This window comes from Pan paniscus, chromosome 1 (genome assembly GCF_029289425.2).
Source record: "Pan paniscus chromosome 1, NHGRI_mPanPan1-v2.0_pri, whole genome shotgun sequence".
Classification (NCBI taxonomy): domain Eukaryota; kingdom Metazoa; phylum Chordata; class Mammalia; order Primates; family Hominidae; genus Pan; species Pan paniscus.
In genome coordinates, this window is record NC_073249.2 from 27,408,244 (window position 1) to 27,434,461 (window position 26,218).

A 26,218-nucleotide genomic window follows, 5' to 3' on the forward strand; every position below is an offset into this window, starting at 1 on the left:
CTTCTGATTCTCACAGAGAAGACCAGAAAGACAATGTCCTATTTAATAACAGTACTGGAAGGTTATTGTCAACATATTTTTACAACAGAGAAAACCAAGCCTCTCAGGGGGGCAAATAAATTGCTTGGGTCACTCAGCTGATCAGTGGCTAAACTAGAAATGAAAGTTAGCAGAGGTCGGCCCCCATGTCCATTCTTTCCTCACCATCAGTGGTTCTCAAAGTGTGGTCTCTGGACCAGCAGCCTTTATATCATCTGGGAATTTGTTAGAAAAGCAAAGTTGTGGGCTCTAACTCAGATTTAGAAATAGAACCTTGAGGATTGGGGTTCAGCGATCAGTTTCAACAAGCCTTCCAAAGGCTTCCGGTGCAAGCTTAAGTTGGAGAAGCACTACTCTCCACCATGGTGTCTTGGGAAGCAGGAACATCAGAATGGAGGTTAGCATGGATGAGGGTGGCAGGAAGAGGGGCAGGGATCAGCCTGGGCAGAACAGTGTGTCACCAGCAAAGAGAGGGCAGGTGCAGATGAGCCCCTTCCCTGCTATACTGTTGGAAACAGCAGCAACTAAAGAGCATCACAATGAAGGTGCAATGGAGGGCCCCTGAGGGAGCCCTGGTGGGAGGGCATTAAAATAGAGCAGTGGCAAAAACAACTTCCTTAATATTATGCTGACCAGCCCTGCAAATATCATAGAGGCTAATAGGAAGCAGAGAAAGGGGAAAGAATAAAAAAACAGAGGGAGGATTAAAGCAAAGCAGGGAAAGAAGAAAGAAAACATGGTATTGAGAGTAGCAAAATATTAATGGGTAACATAATGGGTAATCTGGAAGCCTCTTGTGGATCGAATGCTCCTGCCCTGCATGGAAGAGTTCTGGATTACTTTAACTTTCTGCTTCTAAACAAACTGGGGGTAGGCAGAGATGGCTTTGCTGATATTCTTTCACTGGTTCTCTCTGCTGCCTGGGGAGTCTCATGAATCAAAGTCTCAAAGAATTGAACTCTTTTTCCAAAGACTTACATCCAGACCTCTCAACAGAATTATTGAATTAGAACCTTCGTGTTTTAGGAACGGGTAGAGGAAAGGTCAACTATGTTTAGTTTAGCAAAGCTTTCAAAGTGATTCAACACCATCTTTCACTACCATTACACACAAACACACACCCTATATACATATATCACTACTATTTTTATCTTTAAAAACTAAACAAACCACAACTAGAAGCTCCCTGCCAAAAACCCAAGAAGACCTCTCACCCTTCAATTTATACTTCTGTAGAATCCCAGACCTGTGGGGGTAAGAGAGAAGAGAAGCACCCCATGCACCCTGGTGCTGAGCACCTGCAGACCCGATTCTCCACAGCACACCCAGGGCTTGGCCATCCCCTTTGGTCTGGAGGTGCTGCCTGGTGCTTTGTAGCCTCCCAGACTTTTTTCTACAATTGCTCTGAAACTCAGATATTTTTCACCAAAATTGGCTGGACCAATTTTTTTTTTTTCATTTTTGAGGGGCTTTTGGATGTTTTGTCCTGGGTTTCCAAGCTGGTGTGTGTGCATGTGTGTGTGTGTGTGGACATCTCTCAGAGAGCCCCTCCCCACACCCACCTGTTCATTGTCACAGTGCCGGTGGAATCTGTGCTCTCTAGGAGTGCTATTGCCAGATGAGGTGGAGGGCAGGTGGTAGGTGTTTAGAATGGGCTTCTCTGTTACCAAGACAAGAGCAAGACCTCTAAAACTGTTTTGTTCCTCTACCTTCCCTTTAACTTTCCCTATTACTTCTGGGAGAAAGAGTAGAATTAGATCATAACCAAGATAGTTAAAAGGTGGATCTTCTAGCTAACAGCTTTTGAGTACATGCTACTACATGATAAAAACCTTGTTGAGCACATTATACACATTCTTTGATTGAAACTTTTCATTGACCACCATCTGAGATAGGGGCTGTTATCCCATTGTACAGAGGAGAAAACTGAGGCTAAGTACATTAATTACCAACAGTCACACATCCAATAAATTGTGAAGTGTAGACTTGAACCCAACCTGGGCCTACTGGAAGCTTAGGCACTTTTTAATTAGCATGACACAATGATATAGTTTATAATTTCCAGGGCATTTTCTAATGCATTGTCTTTTTGGTTTTGAGGCAGTTTTTGACACTCAGATAGGCTTCTCTCTTACTGAAGAAGGGAAGACAGGAGGAAGGGAAAGAAATCAATATTTGCTGAGCCTGGGTCAGAAGATTTCATTTAAGTCTGTTCATTTAATTATCATGACAATCCTTTAAATTGAGTAATATTATTTCTATTTTTACAAAAGATGGTCCAGAATTTCAGGGGAGGTAAATTCTTAGCTTAAGTTTTCAAGGCAGATCTGTGGCAGAGTTGATCCTGAAACCCTGATCTGCCTCATCCAAAGCCCAGCAGCCCACGTTTCACTTTCATGTGATAAAGGTTTTTATGTAAGCACCGGACATTGATCATTTATCTCTTTGATGTGACATTTCCTGTGGTCCTAGACACTTCTTTGGGATTCTATAGGATGTCAATTCCTGGACCTAGGGAACTAAAATGTATGCCAAGGCAAGGTAAACAGAGGGTATTGTATTTTTGTTTTAAACTGTGAAGATACCACCAGGTATCCACTTGAAACACTGCTGTGGGCCTCAGTAAGAGTTCAGAGGATGGCTCAGGAATCAGGTTGTATTAATATCTCTTTTTTATCCAGACAAAAATGAAAGTCGAATCTGAGCATTCAGTCTCATCTGGAATGTTTTCTTCTTCTCTAAATGTTTTAAATCAGAAAGTTTCAAATTCTTTAGTTCATGATGCTATAGTCTCACACACACGTACATACACACACACCCCTACACACAGGGCCCTAAAAAGCAAGGTCATCTCAACGCAAATCCATACCGTCTTTAGAGATCCAATGTGACAGATGTCATGGTGACTCATACCCATGAATCACTTATCTCAGCTCATTGAGGAATGGCATGACACAGCCCACTTGACAGGGCCCATTTGTTCTTTTTGGTAAATCCCTAAAATTCTGAACAGCTGCTTTATTCCTTACATGTTCAATCATGATAATAGGAAGAAAAAAAAAGTGACTAGTGTGTATTTTGGCTGGTGGTTAAATAGTGCATCGTAGTCCTTTAGCCCTCCGTCCACTCTTAGAACATATCTTGCTTTTCCAGGTTCAGGGCTTGTTCCTCATCACCTCTTGCCTTTCCCTTGGGCAACATCAATGTCTGTGTGCATAACCCATCTAACACTGGGTTTCACAGGTATTTAAACTCCTCAACTCTGAAGTTCTTCAGCTCCATTTGTACCAGATAAGCAAACCCATAGCTACACCCTCAAAGCTGTCATGAACCAGAATGACTTAACTTCTGAGAGCTTAAAGTCTTTGATAATTTTCTGTTCATACAGCTCTCACATTCCCTTATTCCCTAAAATTATTCTTTGATTGAATCAAGACCTCCATTTTCTCGCTCAAAATAACACAGCCCTTTTCTTGTTTCTTCCTCCATGGTAGATACTATGCCCCATTAGTAATCAAAACTGCTCTTGTCAAGGCCATCTATGACCTCCATGTATCCAAACCCAAGGGTCGGTTTTTAGTTGCGACCATACTTGACTTTTGCTAGCATTTGTCACTACTGATCTCTCTCTCCTCTTGGAAATATTTTCTTGGTTTCACTTCTAAGACACCACACCTTCTTGATTATTTTCCTATTTACTCGTCAACATCTTTAGTCCCCTTTGCTGGATTTTCTTCTTCTCTCAACCTCTTAATGTCGGAGTGTCCTAGAATGCAGAGCCAGTCCCTCTTCTCTTCATTATCTGTACCCATTCCCTAGATGACAGCATCCAATCTGATGGCTTTAAAATCCATCTATATTCTGAGAACCCCTCAAGTGCAGCTACAGCCTGGATCTCAACCGTGAACTCCAGATTCTAACATCCAACTGCTTAGCCCACATCTCCAATTGGATGTCTGATAAACATCTTTAACTTAGTAAGTCCAGACTGTAATTCAAGACTTTTGCTAGTCAAAACAGACTCTAAAAAATAAATAGGCCACAATCTCAAGCCACAGATTGAGAAATATATTCGTAACACATATATCTGACAAATGATGTGCATTTAGAATATACAAATCACTCATAACTCAGTAATAAAAAGATTAAAATCCAATTAAAATGACAGGCATTCACAAAAGAATAAAACATGGCCAATAAGTAATGAAAAGTGCTCTACATCATTAATAATGAGGGAAATGCAAATATTTTCCCACAGCTGGTGTCTTGTCTCTTCGTTTTTTAAATAAGTGTTTCACACAGAGCAAGTTTTAAATTTTGATAAACTCTTGTTTATCTTTTTCAATGTTTTAACTATTTGGTTAGTATTTTTTGTATTCACCATTACACCTAAGAACCCACTTGCAGAATTTTTTGCTTCTTTTTCTGCTATTTGTGAGATCTGCTTGTTTGGAAGTTTTAGGACCTAGAGAGAAAATATTTCCACCAGGGGATACAACAATAATTCCAATAAATTGGAAGATGAGGTTGCCACGTGGCCACTTTAGGATCCTTGTGCCACTGAACCAACAGGCAGAAAAAGAGGTCATCCTACTGGCTGAAAGAACTGGTCCCAATTTACCAAGGGAAACAGGCCACTGCTCACAGCAGAGGCAAGGAGAATTCTCCTGGGTACCTTTTAATACCATTATGCACAGTAGTAAAGGTTAATGAAAAGCTATAGCAAAAAAAAAAAAAAAAAAAAAAAAAAAAAAAAAGGCAGAAAAAGCAGAACAACAAGTGAGCCCTTAAAGAATGAAGGTTTGGATCACTCTACCAGGTAAAGAACCCCAAACAGCTGAAGTTCTGACTGAGAAAGGTGAAAATATAAAATGGATTATGGAAAAAGAAAATCATAGATATCAATTGTGAATAGCATTTTAACCATAGATGTCAATTATGAATCGCATCTTAACCAATTATAGAAATGAAGACCGTGGTCACTTTGCATATTTATCTTATTGTATGTACAAGGGACTTCCAAATTCGTGGAAAACTAAAATTAACAAGTAAAAATATAAAATATAAACTTTATTTTTCAATATGAGTTCCGTTAAGTTCAAGTCACTTTTATAAACAATGACACCAGCCATTTGGTTCATTCATAAAGAACTGAGGGTCTTGGGAATTTAGCTATGTCAGTGCAATCTTTTTCATATTATCAACTGAAGAAAAATTTTTTTAAGATTGGGAAATCTTAAATAGCTATATAGTTTAACTTAAGGTAAAAAGTTTCTTAAGATTAGGAAACAAAAAGAAGTTAGAAGGAACCAAACCAGGACTATAAGGTGGAAGCCTAATGATTTCTCATGGAAAATCTCACAGAATTGCCCTTGTTTGATGAGAAAAATGAGTAGGAACATTGTCATGGTGAAGAAGGACTCTCTGGTGAAACTTTCCTGGGTGTTTTTCTGCTAAAGCTTTGACGGACTTTCTCAAAATACTCTCATAATTAGTAGATGTTATTGTTTTTTGGCCCTCCAGAAAGTCAACAAGTAAAACACCTTGAACATCACCAAAAAACTTTGCCATGACCTTTGCTCATTGCTCATCTGCTTTTGTTGTGACTTGACCATTTCCACCTCTTGGCAGTCATTGCTTTGATTATGCTTTGATTATGTCTTTGGGATCATATTGTAAAGTCATGTTTCATCTCCTGTTACAATTCTTCAAGGAACTGCTACAGGATCTTGATCCCACTTGTTTAAAATTTCAACTGAAAGTTCTGCTGTTATTTGCAGCTAACCTGGGTACAACAGTTTTGGCACTCATTGAGTGGAAAGTTTGCTCAATTTTAATTTTTCACTCAGAATTGTGTAAGGTGAACCAGCTGTCTACATTGTTGGCTATTGTCAGTGCTGTTAATTGTCAGTCTTCCTCCGTTAGGGCATGAACAAGATTACTTTTTTCCTTCCAAATTGATGTAGATGGTCTGCCGTTGCAGGCTTCATCTTCAACATCATCTTGTTTCTTCTTAAAATAAGTTATCCATTTTTAAACTGCTGATTCATTTGGGGTATTGTCCCAATAAACTTTTTATAAAGCATCACTAATTTCATCGTTCTTCTACCCAAACTTCATCATAAATTTGATGTTTGTTCTTGCTTCAATTTTAGCAGAATTCATGTTGCAATATAGGAGTCCTTTTCAAATGGATGCCTTATCCTTCTCAGTGCTTCAAATTAGATTCTGTTCAGGCATGTTATAACAAGTTAGCACGAGTTTACTTTTGTGCCGAAAATGTTTGAAATCCACACATCTATTTTTATATATATATAAAATACACATTTTCCGTGAACTTTTTGAAGACCCCTCATATAAGCTAACATTTTCTTATTATTTTTATTTTACATATAAGTTCTTAGGAGTTAATTTTACAAATTTATTTTTAGGTAACAGAGACTGTGACAGGATTTTAGAAATATTTAATATATAGCCAATGATGGAAATAATGACAACGGAGACTGTGCATCTCCTCATTGTAAAGCAAAGCTGAGGACTTCTTTACATTTTAAGACAGCTGTATCTTTTTAGGTGAAATATAGAGTTGTTTCACTGTTGCACAGAAGTGTAAATATGTATAGAAGGGTGTACGTAGAGATGGTGGAGCCAAATACTTTACTGTGCCAGTTGTCAGCTTATTTTCTTTCAGCTCCAACTCCATCCTTCATTCACTATTCTGTGGATAATGCAGCTGGACCCTGCAAATATTTCTTCTAAGTCAGGTGACATAATGTTAAGCTTTGTCAGTAGAAGGTATTGGTGGAATACTGCAGGAGGAAGGGGATTCTCTTTCTGATTCCAGTGTGTTTGTTTCATCAACCTCCTTCAGCATACCTGGTTTCTCCAGCACCCAGTTCTAGCAGCCCAGGAGCTTCTCCAGAACTTGGTTCCTACAATACAGGTAGCTTTTCTAGTATACAGATTTCACTGCAAATGGCAGCCAGCAGCACCTAGCAGCCAGCAGCTTTCCTTGACACCTCTTCAGGCAGCTTTGTAGCAAAGTATTGCCAGCAAGATGCATCCTGCAGACAGTTTCCTGAGTTTGGAATTCCCTACTCTTTACCTCCAAATATTCCTATCCTTTAATTCCCACCACAAAAGTCACCTCCACAAAGTCTTTCCTGATCCTTCCAGTTAGAGTTCATTCCCTTCTTTTCTGAATGGCCACAGCTTTTTCATGTATGTTCACTTTCTAGTCTATGTCATACTTATTTGTCTACTTATCTGCTTGAGCACAGTAAAAACTGAGAATTTAGCAGAATTATTTGGAAATGGCTGGCAACCACTAAATAGTGGTTAATGAATGAATCAGTTAATATGGAATGATGCTGTGTTGGCACAATAAAGGAGTAGCTCTGAATACAGAGGGACTTTTTCGAAATAGATATGTGAGGACTGGAATAATACAAGGAAGTTTTTCTGGCGGAAGGATATATGGGATTTGGGGAGGCAGAGGGGAGGGAGGGCTGGGATACGATCCCTGGTGTAGACACAGCATGAGCAAAGGCATGGAGGTGGTGTGGTAGAGAGTTGTCATGTGTTCCAGGGACAAGGAGGAGACTGGCTTAGCTGGAGTGAATGTTGGGGATAGTGAAAGTTTAGATATGGAGGAAGTGTACACCTTGGAGGATGATGTGGAATGTTTTATGAGCTGAATAATCCAAATCTTCCCTAGCTGCTCATATATTTTACCTGAAGTGTGCATTCTTTACATCACACACACACACACACACACACACGGAAGGAAAAGGAAGAAGGGATTGCCACTACTTTACCTACCATTCTCCCATTTCAGGGTAGGGAAAATTTCATAAAATGGATTATCTCTCAGGTTCTTCCAGATGGATGTGGTCAAAGGCAGATGCTGTGTTTACAGGTCTCACTGAATGATGATGCAAATGTCTTGGACCCTCTTGCAAAGGTCTTTATTCAGGGAGAGAGTTCAAGAATATTGGTTGTGGTCTTCAAACAAAATTTGTAAAATTTTTGCTTATTGTATGAGAAAAATATAACTGTAAAGCCATCCAAGCCAGTAACTGGGGTCACCTTTTTCCACGCATGCATGCAAAGCTGGCTCAAGACTGACCCACCTTGTCCTATGCTATGACATCAGGACGGTGGGGTCATCAGTTGGCTCATTCCCTAGTATCAGCAGATGGATAGGGGATGGAAGGTAATAACATTGTCTCATTTGCTTTATCTTATGTGAGATACACACAAATTGAAACAGATGTCTCCTAGGATCTTACAGGCCATAACAGACCCTTCTCTAATTGGTCATACGTTGTTTGTAAAATTATATTCAATATCTAACCCTGAACATAATGCCTGTGACTTCCTTTTATTTTCCAAGGGCAGATTCTTATAAGAAAATTCTGTGGAAAATCATCTCCCAACATTGGCAATACCTGCTTCCCCCCTTTCCTCACCCTCTCAAAATGTGAAAATCATAAACATCTTTAGGATATCCCTTTAGGGAGACTGCCTTTAGAAGTTGAGGAGTCCAGAATCAATTACTGGATCACTGGTTTTCAAATTTGTCAGATTACAGAGAACCTGAGAGTCATGTTAGTATTAGGGATTACTAATGTAGATACTTTTAGTTCCTTATGAAGTGTAAAAATTTTCTCAGCTGAAAATATGACTATAGTATTCATATATTTATCTAGTAGGAAACTATACACATATTTTTATTAACAAAATAAATAGCTATGATGACAGTGGCAAAAACCCCAAGCTGCCCAACTAGATATGATTAATGACTTCCGAGCTTTTCAATTAATTTCATATATATATATATATATATATATATATATATATATATATATATATATTCTTATAATGTTATCTGCCAGGAGCTGCCACCAATCAAACAATGGCAAGTGTAGAAGACTAAATAAATAAAAGTAGGAGAAAAGCCTAAAATTGAAAAGAAATTAGCCGTGAATTTAATTTTTCTATGATTTAGAAAAAGGCTACCATTACTTAATTTTATCAACAGAATACTTCTGCTTTGGGGAAGACAAACATTCCATGGGAGACAAATCTAAGAACCTCTGGAGTATGCAATAGTTATCACAATTTCTTCATTACACTAATTTCAGAATAAATGTGGTATATTAAAGACAGATTAATTTGGCAGCAGTGTTCAAGATGAATAGGAGTTGGTAGAGAAAAATAAGTCATGGTGCATAGGAAGCCATTGCAGTGTCTAAGTGTGAGGAAATAGCTTCTGGATGAGGTAGGTGACAGCCCAAGTGGGGGAAAATGTGTGTAAGAATCATCACAAAAACAGAAATGTGAGGACTTGAAGAGTCATTCAGTATAATAGATGATGAAAATGATGGTCAAGTTTCTAGTCTGAGTAAGCAAGAAATGAACTAAAAATACGTAATTTGGGAGAGGAAATTTGAGGAATTAAAGTGAATGCATTCAAAAATACTTTTTATTTGAAGTGATGGTGTTAAAACTAAATATAAAACTTTAAAAATATAGTAATGTTTAACAACCACATAAAAAGATGCTCAACATCACAAAGCATTAGGGAAATGCAGATCAAAACCACAGTGAGACTTCTTCATACTCATTAGGATTGCTACTATTAAAAAAAAAAAAGAAAGAAAGAAAAAGAAAACAAGTGCCGGCAGGGATGTAGAAAATAGGAACCCTTGCGCACTATTGGTGGAAATGCAAAATGGCACAGCTTCTACAGGAAAGAGTATGACCATTCCCCCAAACATTAAATGTTGAATTACCATATAATTCAGCAATTCCACTTCTGGGTATATACCCAAAATAATTGAAAGTAGGGTCTCAAAGAGATTAGTTTTATTTTTATTTTTTCAGTTAGGGTCTCATTGTGTCACCCAGGCTGGAGTGTAGTGGTGTGACCTCTTCTGGTCAAACTATCCTCCCACCTCAGCCTTCCTAGTAATTGCGATATGCCAACATGCCAAGCTATTTATTATTATTATTATTATTATTATTATTATTATTATTATTATTATTTGTAGAGATAGGGTCTCACTTTGTTGCCTAGGCTGGTCTCAAACTCCTGTGCTCAAGGAATCCTTCTGCCTCCCAAATTGCTAGGATTGCAGGTGTGAGCCACTGCACCTGGCTCTCAAAAGGTTTGTACACCTGTGTTCATAACAGCATTATTCGCAACAGTCAAAAGATGGAAGCAACCCAAATATCCAATGAAGATGAATGGATAAACAAAATGTGGTCTATGCATACAGACAGAATATTATTCAGCCTTAAAAAGGAAGGAAATTCTGACACATGCTACAACAAGAATCAACCTTAAGGACATTATGCTTAGTGAAATATGTCAGTTACAAAAAGACAAAAGTTATGTAAATTGGCTTACATGAGGTACCTAGAGTAGTCAAATTCATAGAAACAGAAAGTAGAATGGTGGTTGCCAAAGCCTTGGAGTTGGTGGGGGAGAATAGGAAATTGTTATTTTCTTAGTATGGAGTTTCAGATTTGCAACATGAAAAAGTTCTGGAGCTTGGTTGCTCACCAATGTAAATATACTTAACACTACTGAACTGCACACTTAAAAATGGTTAAGATGGGCCAGGCATGGTGACTCATGCCTGTAATCCCAGCACTTTGGGAGGCCGAGGCAGGAGGATCGCGAGGTCAAGAGATCGAGACCATCCTGGCCAACATGGTGAAACCCCATCTCTACTAAAAAATACAAAAATTAGCTGGGCATGGTGGCATGTGCCTATAGTTCCAGCTACTCAGGAGACTGAGGCAGGAGAATCGCTTGAACCTAGGAGGCAGAGGTTGCAGTGAGCTGAGATCACACCACTGCACTCCAGCCTGGTGACAGAGTGAGACTCCGTCTCAAAAAAAAAAAAAAAAAAAAAAAAAAAGATTAAGATGGTAAATTTTATGTTATGTGTAGTTTATCACAGTTAAAAAAGTAAAAATACAATACTGTAGTGTTGTGAAAGGAAGGAAAAATTATACTTAAGGTTAGCAAAGGGTTTTAGATGAAGGGATTAAAGGCTTATTGATACCTAGGGCTCTATTTTAGGAAGCAGCCACCTGGCGGCAGGAATTTTAGAAGGACTATCTCTAAACTTCATTAAAACCTTTTAAGGTAGGTATTATTTTACTCATTTTAAAAGATGGGACAGGTGACACTCAGAGAGACTTAATAACTTGACTAGAACCCACAGCTGGCCAATGATAACACCAAGCTTTGGGCTGCATAGGATATGGTGTCTCCGGGTACCATGTCTCTACTGAAGGAAAAAAAGAGCTGAAGCCTGAGCTCAGAAAAGCTACAAAAATGTATAGGCACAGGAGGGAGACAAAAGTCAGAAAATATTTAGCAGAAAAGTTAGGTTAGGGAGAGAGAGAGGCTGGGGAGCAGAAAAGTGCAAGGTAGTAGGAGTCTGAGAAAGAATTCTGGGGAAGCAATTTTGGTCTGTACCTGCCTATTTTCATGTAATTTCTTATCATACTACCTTTGTACTTAATTACTCCAATTTTGTTGAGAAAAGCAAGCTAGATGAGCCTCATTTGCTTTAATTCTGCTTTACTATGTTGTTCACTGTTTCAAAGGCATGTTTTAAAAAATCACTCTGTGCTGCTATTTAATTCTTTATTTGATTGTTTGATCCCACTGCAAATACTCACTGTAGGTGTCACTCAAAATATGTTCTCACTGAATTATCTGCTGGACTACCTTAGAAAAAAACAAATTTACCCAAGTTGGATTCTGCATCTCCCTTTCCCATGACCTGTCCCTTCCATTACCCAATAAGCGTATGTGCATATACTTAACCACCCACACTCCCAACCATACACACACACACACACACACACACACACACACACACACACGCCATGATGTATCAGATGTCTCCATGTCTATTACTCCTTAGTAATAAAGGACATCAATTCTTCCAAACCCTTGGCTTTCATTTAGAGATTTCAATTATTATATAGTAGATATTGAATAAGATGCCATCATCATCATAGGTGTCAGGCCTCTGAGCCCAAGCCAAGCCATCACATCCCCTGTGACTTGCACTTATACGCCCAGATGGTCTGAAGTAACTGAAGAATCACAAAAGAAGTGAATACGCCCTGTCCCCACCTTAACTGATGACATTCCACCACAAAAGAAGTGTAAATGGCCGGTCCTTGCCTTAACTGATGACATTACCTTGAAGTCCTTTTCCTGGCTCATCCTGGCTCAAAAAGCACCCCCACTGAGCTCCTTGCGACCCCCACTCCTGCCCGCCAGAGAACAAACCCCCTTTGACTATAATTTTCCTTTACCTACCCAAATCCTATAAAATGGCCCCACCCTTATCTCCCTTCATTGACTCTCTTTTCGGACTCAGCCCGCCTGCACCCAGGTGAAATAAACAGCCATGTTGCTCACACAAAGCCTATTTGGTGGTCTCTTCACACAGACGCACATGAAATTTGGTGCCGTGACTTGGATTGGGGGACCTCCCTTGGGAGATCAATCCCCTGTACTCCTGTTCTTTGCTCCTTGAGAAAGATCCACCTATGACCCTCAGGTCCTCAGACCGACTAGCCCAAGGAACATCTCACCAATTTTAAATCAGGTAAGCAGACTCTTCTTACTCTCTTCTCCAAGCTCTCTCACTGTCCCTCAACCACTTTATCCTTTCCACTCTTCAATCTTTCCCTTCTCTTAATTTCAATTCCTTTCATTTTCTGGGAGAGACAAAGGAGACACGTTTTATCCGTGGACCCAAAACTCCGGAACCGGTCACGGACTGGGAAGGCAGCCTTCCCTTGGTGTTTAATCATTGCAGGGACGCCTCTCTGATTATACACCCACGTTTCAAGGGTGTCAGAGCATGCAGGGACACCTGCCTTGGTCCTTCACCCTTAGTGGCAAGTCCCACTTTTCTGGGGAAGGGGCAAGTACCCCAGCCCCTTCTCTCCATGTCTCTACCCCTTCTCTGCTTTTCTGGGAGAGGGGCAAGTACCCCTCAACCCCTTCTCCTTCACCCTTAGCGGCAAGTCCCGCTTTTCTATGGGGCAAGAACCCCCAATCCTTTATTTCCATGCCCCAACCTCTTATCTCTGTGCCCCAATCCCTTATTCCCGTGCCCCAACCTATCTCTGCACCCCAATCCCTTATTTCCACGCCCCAACCTCTTATATCTTTGTACCCCAATCCCTTATTTCTGCACCCTGACCTCTTATCTCTGCACCCCAACCCCTTTTCCCATTTTTCTGGAAGGTAAGAACCCCCAAACCCCTTCCCTCCGTTTCTCTACTCTCTCTTTTCTCTAGGCTTGCTTCCTTCACTATGGGCAACCTTCCACCCTCCATTCCTCCTTCTACTCCCTTGGCCTGTATTCTCAAAAACTTAAAACCTCTTCAACTCACACCTGACCTAAAACCTAAATGCCTTATTCTTCTGCAATGCCGCTTGACCCCAATGCAAACTCGACAGTAGTTCCAAATAGCCAGATAATGGCACTTTGAATTTTTCCATCCTGCAAAATCTAAATAATTCTTGTAAAATAGGCAAATGGTCTGAGGTGCCTGACGTCCAGGCATTCTTTTAAACATCAGTCCCTTCCTAGTCTCTGTGCCCAGTGCAACTCATCCCAAATCTTCCTTCTTTCCCTCCCGCCTGCCCCCTCAGTACCAACCCCAAGCGTCACTGAGTCTTTCTAATCTTCCTTTTCTACAGACCCATCTGACCTCTCCCTTCCTCCCCAGGCTGCTCCTCACCAGGCCGAGCTAGGTCCCAATTCTTCCTCAGCCTCTGCTCCTCCACCCTATAATCTTTTTATCACCTCCCCTCCTCACACCTGGTCTGGCTTACAGTTTTGTTCCGTGAATAGCCCTCCCCCACCTGCCCAGCAATTTACTCTTAAAAATGTGACTGGAGCCAAAGGCATAGTCAACATTAATGCTCCTTTTTCTTTATCCCAAATCAAAAGCGTTTAGGCTCTTTTTCATCAAATATAAAAATCCAGCCCAGTTCATGGCTCGTTTGGCAGCAACCCTGAGATGCTTTACAGCCCTAGACCCTAAAAGGTCAAAAGGCCGTCTTATTCTCAATATACATTTTATTACCCAATCTGCTCCTGACATTAAATAAAACTCCAAAAATTGGAATCTGACCCTCAAACCCCACAACAGGACTTAATTAACCTCACCTTCAAGGTGTGCAATAACAGAAAAAAGTTGCAATTCCTTGCCTCCACTGTGAGACAAACCCCAGCCACATCTCCAGCACACAAGAACTTCCAAACGCCTGAACCGCAGCAGCCAGGCGTTCCTCCAGAACCTCCTCCCCTAGGAGCTTGCTACAAGTGCCAGAAATCTGGCCACTGGGCCAAGGAATGCCCGCAGCCCAGGATTCCTCCTAAGCCGCGTCCCATCTGTGCGGGACCCCACTGGAAATCGGACTGTTCAACTCACCTGGCAGCCACTCCCAGAGCCCCTGGAACTCTGGCCCAAGGCTTTCTGACTGACTCCTTCCCAGATCTTCTCGGCTTAGCGGCTGAAGACTGACACTGCCCAATCGCCTCGGAAACGCCGTAGACCATCACGGACGCCGAGCTTCAGGTAACTCTCACAGTGGAAGGTAAGCCCGTCCCCTTCTTAATCAATATGGAGGCTACCCACTCCACATTACCTTCTTTTCAAGGGCCTGTTTCCTTTGCCTTCATAACTGTTGTGGGTGTTGACAGCTAGGCTTCTAAACCTCTTAAAACTCCCCAACTCTGGTGCTAACTTTGACAATACTCTTTTAAGCACTCCTTTTTAGTTATCCCCACCTGCCCAGTTCTCTTATTAGGCTGAGACACTTTAACTAAATTATCTGCTTCCCTGACTATTCCTGGACTACAGCTATATCTCATTGCCGCCCTTCTTCCCAATCCAAAGCCTCCTTTGCGTCCTCCTCTTGTATCCCCCCACCTTAACCCACAAGTATAAGATACCTCTACTCCCTCCTTGGTGACCGATCATGCACCCCTTACCATCTCATTAAAACCTAATCACCCTTACCCCACTCAATGCCAATATCCTATCCCGCAGCAAGCTTTAAAAAGATTAACACCTGTTATCACTCGCCTGCTACAGCATGGCCTTTTAAAGCCTATAAACTCTCCTTACGATTCCCCCATTTTACCTGTCCTAAAACCAGAGAAGGCTTACAAGTTAGTTCAGGATCTGCGCCTTATCAACCAAATTGTTTTGCCTATCCCCCCTGTGGTGCCCAACCCCGTACACTCTTTTGTCCTCAATAACTTCCTCCACAACTCACTATTCCGTGCTTGATCTTAAAGATGCTTTTTTCACTATTCCCCTGCACCCCTTGTCCCAGCCTCTCTTTGCTTTCACTTAGACTGACCCTGAGACCCATTAGGCTCAGCAAATTACCTAGGCTGTACTGCTGCAAGGCTTCACAGACAGACCCCATTACTTTAGTCAAGCCCAAATTTCATCCTCATCTGTTACCTATTTTGGTATAATTCTCATAAAAACGTACATGCTTTCCCTGCTGATCGTGTCCGATTAATCTCCCAAACCTCAATCCTTACAAAACAACAACTCCTTTCCTTCCTAGGCATAGTTAGTGCGGTCAGAATTCTTACACAAGAGCCAGGACCACACCCTGTAGCCTTTCTGTCCAAACAACTTGACCTTACTCTTTTAGCCTAGCCCTCATGTCTGCGTGCAGTGGCTGCCACTGCTTTAATACTTTTAGAGGCCCTCAAAATCACAAACTATGCTCAACTCACTCTCTACAGTTCACATAACTTCCAAAATCTATTTTCTTCCTCATACCTGATGCATATACTTTCTGCTTCCCGGCTCCTTCAGCTATACTCACTCTTTGTTGAGTCTCCCACAATTACCATTGTTCCTGGCCCGGACTTCAATCCAGCCTCCCACATTATTCCTGATACCACACCTGACCCCCATGACTGTATCTCTCTGATCCACCTGACATTCACCCCATTTCCCCAAATTTCCTTCTTTCTTGTTCCTCACTCTGATCACGCTTGATTTATTGCTGGCAGTTCCACCAGGCCTAATCGCCACACACCAGCAAAGGCAGGCTATGCTATAGTACAAGCCACTAGCCCACCTCTTAGAACCTCTCATTTCCTTTCCATCATGGAAATCTGTCCTCAAGGAAATAACTTCTCAGTGTTCCATCTGCTATTCTACTACTCCTCAGGGATTATTCAGGCCCCCTCCCTTCACTACACATCAATCTCGAGGATTTGCCCCCACCCAGGACTGGCAAATTAGCTTTACTCAACATGCCTGAGTCAGGAAACTAAAATACCTCTTAGTCTAAATAGACACTTTCACTGAATAAGTAAAGGCCTTTCCTACAGGGTCTGAGAAGGCCACCACAGTCATTTCTTCCCTTCTGTCAGACATAATTTCTCAGTTTAGCCTTCCCACCTCAATACAGTCTGATAACAGATGAGTCTTTATTAGTCAAATCAGCCAAGCAGTTTTTCAGGCTCTTAGTATTCAGTGAAACCTTTATATCCCTTATGGTCCTCTGTCTTCAAGAAAAGTAGAATGGACTAAAGGTCTTTTAAAAACACACCTCACCGAGCTCAGCCACCAACTTAAAAAGGACTAGACAATACTTTTACCACTTCCCCTTCTCAGAATTCTGGCCTGTCCTTGGAATGCTACAGGGTACAGCCCATTTAAGCTCCTGTATAGACGCTCCTATTTATTAGGCCCCAGTCTCATTCCAGACACCAGACCAACTTAGACTGTGCCCCCCCGCAAAAAAAACTTGTCATCCCTACTATTTTCTGTCTAGTCATACTCCTATTCACCGTTCTCAGCTACTCATACATGCCCTGCTCTTGTTTACACTGCCGGTTTACACTGTTTTTCCAAGCCATCACAGCTGATATCTCCTGGTGCTATCCCCAAACTGCCACTCTTAACTCTTGAAGTAAATAAATAATCATTGCTGGCAGGACTATGACGAATCTCCTTAAGCACTCTCTAATCAGATATCCTGAGTCGCCCCAATTCTTAGACCTTTTATACCTGTTTTTCTCCTTGTCTTATTCCATTTAGTTTTTCAATTCATACAAAACCGTATCCAGGCCATCACCAATCATTCTATACGACAAATGTTTCTTCTAACATCCCCACAATATCACCCCTTACCACAAGACCTCCCTTCAGCTTAATCTCTCCCACTCTAGATTCCCACACCGCCCCTAATCCCGCTTGAAGCAGCCCTGAGAAACATCACCCATTCTCTCTCCATACCACCCCCCAAAAATTTTTGCCGCCCCAAAACTTCAACACTATTTTATTTTTCTTATTAATATAAGAAGGCAGGAATGTCAGGCCTCTGAGCCCAAGCCAAGCCATCACATCCCCTGTGACTTGCACTTATACGCCCAGATGTCCTGAAGTAACTGAAGAATCACAAAAGAAGTGAATATGCCCTGCCCCACCTTAACTGGTGACATTCCACCACAAAAGAAGTGTAAATGGCCCATCCTTGCCCTAACTGATGACATTACCTTGTGAAAGTCCTTTTCCTGGCTCAAAAAGCACCCCCACTGAGCACCTTGCAACCCCCACTCCTGCCCACCAGAGAACAAACCCCCTTTGACTGTAATTTTCCTTTACCTACCCAAATCCTATAAAACGGCCCCACCCTTATCTCCCTTCGCTGACTCTCTTTTCAGACTCAGCCCGCCTGTACCCAGGTGAAATAAACAGCCATGTTGCTCACACAAAGCCTGTTTGGTGGTCTCTTCACACAGATGCGCATGAAAATAGGTACTAGTAAAAATGAAAAGATGCTGCCAATTATAATTATGACATCATCAAGAGATGTTAAAATATAAGCACTTCGTATGTAAAGTCAGTGAAATATGCTTGTATAAAACTTTACTCTAATAACAAATATATTAAAATACGTTCACCAATTGCTTAATATAGATTCACAGATGGACTAAAAGATCCAACATTGTATTTTGCATTCAAAGATAGGAGCTCCAGTTTTGCTCTAGGCCACAAACCACCCCCTCTCTGCTCTCCTCTCCTCTCCAACCAATGCTTCCTGGCCCTCCACAAAAACTTGGAGAGGCCAGCTCTAGGTGGGAGACGATCTACAGGGTGTTGACGAAAAGAGTAGAACTCTGTAAAGTATTTGAAGAGGTTTATTCTGAGCCAAATATGAATGACCATGGACTGAGACACAGCCCTCAGGAGGTCCTGAGAACCTGTGCCCAAGGTAGTCTGGGCGCAGCTTGTTTGTATACATTTTAGAGAGGCATGAGACATCAATCAAATACATTTAAGAAATGCATTGGTTTGGTCCATCGAGGTGGAAGAGCTCAAAGGTGGGGGGCCTCCAGGCTATAGGTGAATTTAAATATTTTCTGGTTGAGGATTGAGTTTGTCTGAAGACCTGGGATAGATAGAAAGGGAATGTTCTGGTTAAGATAAAGACTGTGGAGACCAAAGTCTTTTTGAAGTGTTATAGTGGCTGTCCTTAGAGACAATAGGTGACAAATGTTTCCTATTCAGATTTTAGTTAATCTCTTTAGGATTGGGAGAGTCTGGAAGAAAAAGATGTAGCTATGTCAATAGAGATTCTTTACAGATGCAAATTTTCCCCTACAAAGAAAAGTTTTGCAGGGCCATTTCAAAATATGGCAAAGAAACATGTTTTGGGGTAAAATATTTTGATTTTATCTTTGTCTCCTAATGTTATGCCAGAGTCAGGTTGGAAAGTAAATCATTATATATGGGGTTAAATAAAACTCATCTAATGAGAATTTATGATTTGTAGGGCATGACTCCCCAGACCCCTTAGATAGGAATTCGGGCAAGATAAAAAAAAAAAAATCAGAGTTTAGTCCTCAAGGGCTAGAGATCACTTACCTTACTCTCACCATCCTGGTTTAGATCAGTGATTTCCAGCTACCCACGTGGATTTCCAGAAATATTTACTTAATTCTTCCATACCACCCTGAACATTTTAGCTCTTTTCTTGCCTGATCATAAACATTTCTGACCCCCTCATCCATGTTAATTTGTGTTGTTAATTTATTTTTCGCTTAAGAAGATAAATTTTACTTTAGAGTCAGATGTTTAATGGAGGCACAGAGCCCTGATACTCCCATTATAAGCCTTTTCTCATTTACAAATGACCTCATTTACAAGTTTCATTTATAAATTACAAGTTTTTATTTATAAATTTCCTCCTTTATAAGTTTCTTGCGCATCCATGTGAAGAGACCACCAAACAGGCTTTGTGTGAGCAACATGGCTGTTTATTTCACCTGGGTGCAGGCGGGCTGAGTCCGAAAAGAGTCAGCGAAGGGAGATAGGGGTGGGGCCGTTTTATAGGATTTGGGAAGGTAATGGAAAATTACAGTCAAAGGGGGTTTGTTCTCTGGTGGGCAGGGGCGGAGGTCACAAGCTGATCAGTGGGGGAGCTTCTGAGCCAGGAGAAGGAAATTCACAGGGTTAATCACTCAGTTAAGGTGGGGCAGGAACAAATCACAATGGTGGAATGTCATCAGTTAAGGCGGGGCAGGGCCTTTTCACTTCTTTTGTGATTCTTCAGTAACTTCAGGCCATCTGGGTGCATACGTGCAAGTCACAGGGGATGTGATGGCTTGGCTTGGGTTCAGAGGCCTGACATTCCTGCCTTCTTATATTAATAAGAAAAATAAAACAAAATAGTGTTGAAGTGTTGGGGCGGTGAAAATTTTGGGGGGGTGGTATGGAGAGAGAATGGGTGATGTTTCTCAGGGCTGCTTCAAGCAGGATTGGGGCGGCGTGGGAACTTAGAGTGGGAGAGATTAAGCTGAAGGGAGGTCTTGTGGTAAGGGGTGATATTGTGGGGTTGTTAGAAGAAACATTTGTCATATAGAGTGATGGGTGATGGCCTGGATACGGTTTTGTATGAATTGAAAAACTAAATGGAATAAGAGAAGGAGAAAAACAGGTATAAAAGGACTAAGAATTGGGAGGACCTAGGACATCTAATTAGAGAGTGCCTAAGGAGGTTCAGCATAGTCCTGCCAGCAAAGATTATTTATTTACTTCAAGAGTTAAGAGTGGCAGTTTGGGGATAGCACCAGGAGATATCAGCTGTGATGGCTTGGAGAAACAGTGTAAACCGGCAGTGTAAACAAGAGCAGGGCATGTATGAGTAGTTGAGAACAGTGAATAGGAGTATGACTAGATAGAAGATAGTATGGATGACAAGTTATTTGGGGGCACAGTCTAAGTTGGTCTGGTGTCTGGAATGAGACTGGGGCCTAATAAAAAGGAGCGTCTATACAGGAGCTTAAATGGGCTGTACCTTGTAGCATTCTGAGGACAGGTCTGACTTCTGAGAAGGGAAAGTGGTAAAAGTATTGTCCAGTTCTTTTTAAGTTGGTGGCTGAGCTTGGTGAGGTGTGTTTTTAATAGACCATTAGTCTGTCACTGAATACTAAGAGCCTGAGAAAATGCTTGGCTGATTTGACTAATAAAGGCTGGTCTGTTATCAGACTGTATAGAGGTGGGAAGGCTAAACTGAGGAATTATGTCTGACAGAAGGGAAGAAATGACTGTGGTGGCCTTCTCAGACCCTGTAGGAAAGGCCTCTACCTAACTAGTGAAACTGTCTACTTAGAATAAGAGGTATTTTAGTTTTTGTGACTCGGGGCATGTTGAGTAAAGCTAATTTGCCAGTCCTGGCTGGGGGCAAATCCTCGAGCTTGATGTGTAGAGAAGGTAGTGGGCCTGAATAATCATTGAGGAGTAGTAGAATAGCAGATGGAACACTGAGAAGTTATTTCCTTGAGGATAGATTTCTACAATGGAAAGGAAATGAAAGGTTCTAAGAGGCGGGCTAGTGGCTTGTACTATAGCATAGCCTGCCTTTGCTGGTGTGTGGTGATTAGGCCTGGTGGAACTGCCATCAATAAATCAAGCGTGATCAGGGTGAGAAACAGGGAAGAAGGAAATGTGGGGAAATGGGATGAACATCAGGTGGATCAGAGAGATGCAGTCATGAGGGTCAGGTGTGGTATCTAGAATACTGTGGGAGGCCGGATTGAAGTCTGGGCCAGGAACAATGGTAATTGTGGGACTTAACAAAATGTGAGTACAGCTGAAGGAGCCAGGGAGCAGAAAGTATATGCGTCAGGTATGAGGAAGAAAATAGATTTTGGAAGTTATGAGAACTGTAGAGAGTGAGTTGAGCATAGTCTGTGATTTTGAGGGCCTCTAAAATTATGAAAGCAGTGGCAGCTGCTGCACACAGACATGAGGGCTAGGCTAAAAGAGTAAGGTCAAGTTGTTTGGACAGAAAGCTACAGGGTGTGGTCCTGGCTCTTGTGTAAGAATTCTGACCGCACTAACCATGCCTAGGAAGGAAAGGAGTTGTTGTTTTGTAAGGGATTGAGGTTTGGGAGATTAATCGGACAAGATCAGCAGGGAGAGCAAGTGTGTTTTTACGAGAATTATGCCGAGATAGGTAACAGATGAGGATGAAATTTGGGCTTGATTGAAATGGGGTCTGTCTGTGAAGCCTTGCGGCAGTACAGCCCAGGTAATTGCTGAGCCTAATGGGTGTCAGGGTCAGTCTAAGTGAAAGCAAAGAGAGGCTGGGATGAAGGGTGCAAAGGAATAGTAAAGAAAGCATGTTTGAGATCCAGAACAGAATAATGGGTAGTGGAGGGAGGTATTGAGGATAGGAGAGTATATGGGTTTGGCACCACAGGGGGGATAGGCAAAACAATTTGGTTGATAAGGTGCAGATCCTGAACTAACTTTTAAGGTTTATCTGGTTTTAGGACAGGTAAAATGGGGGAATTGTAAGGAGAGTTTATAGGCTTTAAAAGGTCATGCTATAGCAGGCGAGTGATAACAGGTGTTAATCTTTTTAAAGCGTGCTGCGGGATGGGATATTGGCGTTGAGTGGGGTAAGGGTGATTAGGTTTTAATGAGATGGTAAGGGGTGCATGATCGGTCACCAAGGAGGGAGTAGAAGTATCTTATACTTGTGGGTTAAGGTGGGGGGACACAAGAGGAGGACGCAAAGGAGGCTTTGGATTGGGAAGAAGGGCGGCAATGAGATATAGCTGTAGTCCAGGAATAGTCAGGGAAGCAGATAATTTAAAGTGTCTCAGCCTAATAAGGGAACTGGGCAGGTGGGGGGATAACTAAAAAAGGAGTGCTTAAAAGAGTATTGTCTAAGTTGGCACCAGAGTTGGGGAGTTTTAAGAGGTTTAGAAGCCTGGCCGTCAATACCCACAACAGTAATGGAAGCAAGGGAAACAGGCCCTTGAAAAGAAGGTAATGTGGAGTGGGTAGCCTCCGTATTGATTAAGAAGGGGACGGGCTTACCTTCCACTGTGAGAGTTACCCGAAGCTCGGCATCCGTGATGGTCTACGGGGTTTCTGAGGCGATCGGGCAGTGTCATTCTTCAGCCTGTAAGCCAAGAAGGAGTCAGTCAGAGAGCCTTGGGCCAGAGTTCCAGGGGCTCTGGGAGTGGCTGCCAGGTGAGATGAACAGTCCGATTTCCAGTGGGGTCCCGCAGAGATGGGACACGGCTTAGCAAGAATCCTGGGCTCCAGGCATTCCTTGGCCTGGTGGTCAGATTTCTGGCACTTGTAGCAAACTCCTGGGGGAGGAGGTTTTGGAGGAACCCCTGGCCACTGCGGTTCAGGTGTTTGGAAGTTCTTGTGTGCTGGAGATGTGGCTGGGGTTTGTCTCACAGTGGAGGCAAGGAGTTGCAACTTTTTTCTGTTATTGTACACCTTGAAAGTGAGGTTAATTAAGTCCTGTTGTGGGGTTTGAGGGCCAGATTCCAATTTTTGGAGTTTTATTTAATGTCGGGAGCAGATTGGGTAATAAAATGTATACTGAGAATAAGACGGCCTTTTGACCTTTTAGGGTCTAGGGCTGTAAAGCATCTAAGGGTTCCTGCCGAATGAGCCATGAACTGGGCTCGGTTTTTATATTTGATGAAAAAGAGCCTAAATGCTTCTGATTTGGGATAAAGAAAAAGGAGCATTCACCTTGACTATGCCTTTGGCTCCAGCCACCTTTTTAAGAGTAAATTGCTGGGCAGGTGGGGGAGGGGTAGTCACTGAATGAAACTGTAAGCCGGACCAGGTGTGAGGAGGGGAGGTGATAAAAAGATTATAGGGTGGAAGAGCGGAGGCTTAGGAAGAATTGGGACCTAGCTCGGCCTGGCGAGGAGGGGAGAGGTCAGATGGGTCTGTAGAAAAGGAAGATTAGAAAGACTCAGCGATGCTTGGGGTTGGTACTGAGGGGACAGGCGGGAGGGAAAGAAGGAAGATTTGGGACGAGTTGCACTGGGCACAGAGACTAGGAAGGGACTGATGTGTAAAAGAATGCCTGGACATAAGGCACCTCAGACCATTTGCCCATTTTATGACAAGAATTATTTAGACCTTGTAGGATGGAAAAATTGAAAGTGCCATTTTCTGGCTATTTGTAACTACTGTCAAGTTTGTACTGGGGTCAAGTGGCATTGTGGAAGAAAATAAGATGCTTAGATTTTAGGTCAGGTGAGAGTTGAAGAGGTTTTAAGTTCTTAAGAATACAGGCTAAGGGAGAAGAAGGAGGAATGGAAGGTGGAAGCTTGCCCATAGTGAAGGAGGCAAGCCCAGAGAAAAGAGTAGAGACACAGAGAAGGGGTAGGGGTTTCTTGCTCTCCAGAAAAGCAGAGAAAGGGTTGGGGCATGGAAATAAGGGATTGGGGCACAGAGATAAGAGGTCAGGGTGCAGAAATAAGGGATTGGGGCACAGAGATAAGAGGTCAGGGTGTTGGAAGAAGGGATTGGGTGTTCTTGCCCCTTAGAAAAGTGGGACTTACCGCTAAGGGTGAAGGAGAATGGGTTGACGGGTACTTGCCCCTCCCCCAGAAAAGCGGGACTTGCTGCTAAGGGTGAAGGAGAAGGGGTTGAGGGGTTCTTGCCCCTGCCCCAGAAAATCAGAGAAGGGGTAGAGACATGGAGAGAAGGGGTTGGGGTACTTGCCCTTCCCCCAGAAAAGTGGGACTTGCCGCTAAGGGTGAAGGACCAAGGCAGGCGTCCCTGCATGGTCTGACACCTTTGAAACGTGGGTGAACAATCAGAGAGGCGTCCCTGCAATGATTAAACACTAAGGGAAGGCTGCCTTCCCAGTCCGTGACCGGTTCCGGAGTTTTGGGTCCACAGATAAAACGTGTCTCCTTTGTCTCTACCAGAAAATGAAAGGAATTGAAATTAACAGAAGGGAGAGATTGAAGTGTGGCACCAAGATTGAAAGGAGAAAGAGGTTGAGGGATAGTGAGGAAGGTTGGAGAACACAGTAAAAAGAGGCCGCTTACCAGATTTGAAATTGGTGAGATGTTTCTTGGGCTAGTCGGTCTGAGGACCTGAGGTCGTAGGTGGATCTTTCTCACGGAGCAAAGAGCAGGAGGACAGGGGATTGATTTCTTAAGGCAGGTCCCCCGATCCGAGTCACCGCACCAAATTTCATGCACATCTGTGTGAAGAGACCACCAAACAGGCTTTGTGTGAGCAACATGGCTGTTTATTTCACCTGGGTGCAGGCGGGCTGAGTCCGAAAAGAGAGTCAGCGAAGGGAGATAGAGGTGGGGCCGTTTTATAGGATTTGGGAAGGTAATGGAAAATTACAGTCAAAGGGGGTTGTTCTCTGGTGGGCTGGGGGGGGGAGTGGGGGCACAAGCTGCTCAGTGGGGGAGCTTCTGAGCCAGGAGAAGGAAATTCACAGGGTTAATCACTCAGTTAAGGTGGGGCAGGAACAAATCACAATGGTGGAATGTCATCAGTTAAGGTCGGGCAGGGTCTTTCCCTTCTTTTGTGATTATTCAGTTACTTCAGGCCATCTGGGCACAAGTCACAGGGGATGCGATGGCTTGGCTTGGGCTCAGAGGCCTGACAATAAGTTGTCTCATTGTAAAATAAGGTTAATAATAAATAATAATAATAATTCACATTGTAATTACAAGCATTCAATGAAATGGTACATATAAAGCGCTTAGCACAGTGCTAGGTGCATGTGGCTAACACTCAATTAGTGGTAGAGATGATTAATAATATTGTTACCCTGAAAGTAACAGAACTAAACAGAAAACTGGGGAAACATTTTCAGGGCGGTCATGCTTGTGATGTCTCCTTGACTTGTGTAAAATATGAAGACGTTTCCTCTGCGTTCCTGAACTGTTGGGGTTTTGTTTTCTGTGCCCCAATAGGAATATTGCCTATTTCTCAGTGTTGTGCAGATTTTAAAAGATAACACAGGCAAAGAGCCTGACAAAGAATAGGTGCTCAGAACACATTATTTTATCCTTATTTCCTCATTGGATTTGCCCTTTGAGCTGCCTGCTCAAATCATGGTATTGACAAAATGAGTCAAACTCTGTAAAATATTTCAAGAGTTTTATTCTGAGCCAAATATGAGTTTCCATGGCCCATGAAAGAGCCGTAAGAGATCTTGAGAACATGTACCAAAGGTAGTCAGGCTACAGTTTGGTTTTATACATTTTAGGGAGACACAATACATTAGATGTCGATCTAATTTATTAATTAATATACATTAGATGTCGATCACTACTTTTAAGATGACATGGGTTGCGTCTGGAAAGGTGGACAAATCAAAGGTGTGGGGGGACTTCCAGGTCTTAGGTGGATTCAAAGATTTTCTGATTGGCAATTGGTTGAGTTTATCAAAAGGCCTGGAATCAATAGAAGGGAGTGACTGAGTTAAGATAAGGGGTTGAGGAGACCAAGGTTTTTATTATGCAGATGAAACCTCTAGGTAGCAGGCTTCAGAGATAATAGTAAATGTTTCTTATAAGACTTAAAAAGGTGCCAGACTCTTAATTCTCTCCTGGATCAGGAAAAAGACCTGGAAAGGGAAGGGGATTCTCTATAGAATGTAGATTTTTCCCACAAGAAACAACTTTGCAGGGTCATTTCAAAATATGTCAAAGAAATATATTTTGGGATAAAATACTTCTATTTATTTCAGGGCCTGCCATCTGTCATGTTGATATCTTACTGCTACAAAGAGTCTGTTTTGTCAGTCTTAAAGTTGCTGTTTGAATGTAAATGCTGG

General features: G+C 42.2%; 2 long non-coding RNA genes across 2 annotated transcripts in view; one reads left to right on the top strand and one right to left on the bottom strand.

The window, feature by feature from the left end:
• Nucleotides 1-6,063: 6,063 nt before the first annotated feature.
• Nucleotides 6,064-24,557, bottom strand: LOC130541036 (uncharacterized). Its single transcript, XR_008955077.2, has 3 exons — nt 24,465-24,557; nt 7,861-8,004; nt 6,064-6,267 (listed from the first exon to the last, which is right to left on the bottom strand). It is a non-coding gene; the product is annotated as an uncharacterized LOC130541036 (long non-coding RNA).
• Nucleotides 21,540-26,218, top strand: part of LOC130541216 (uncharacterized) — a 139,038-nt gene continuing 134,359 nt past the window's right edge. Inside the window, exon 1 of the long non-coding RNA XR_008955260.2 lies at nt 21,540-21,673. This is a non-coding gene — a long non-coding RNA (uncharacterized LOC130541216). The remainder of the gene's footprint in view (nt 21,674-26,218) is intronic.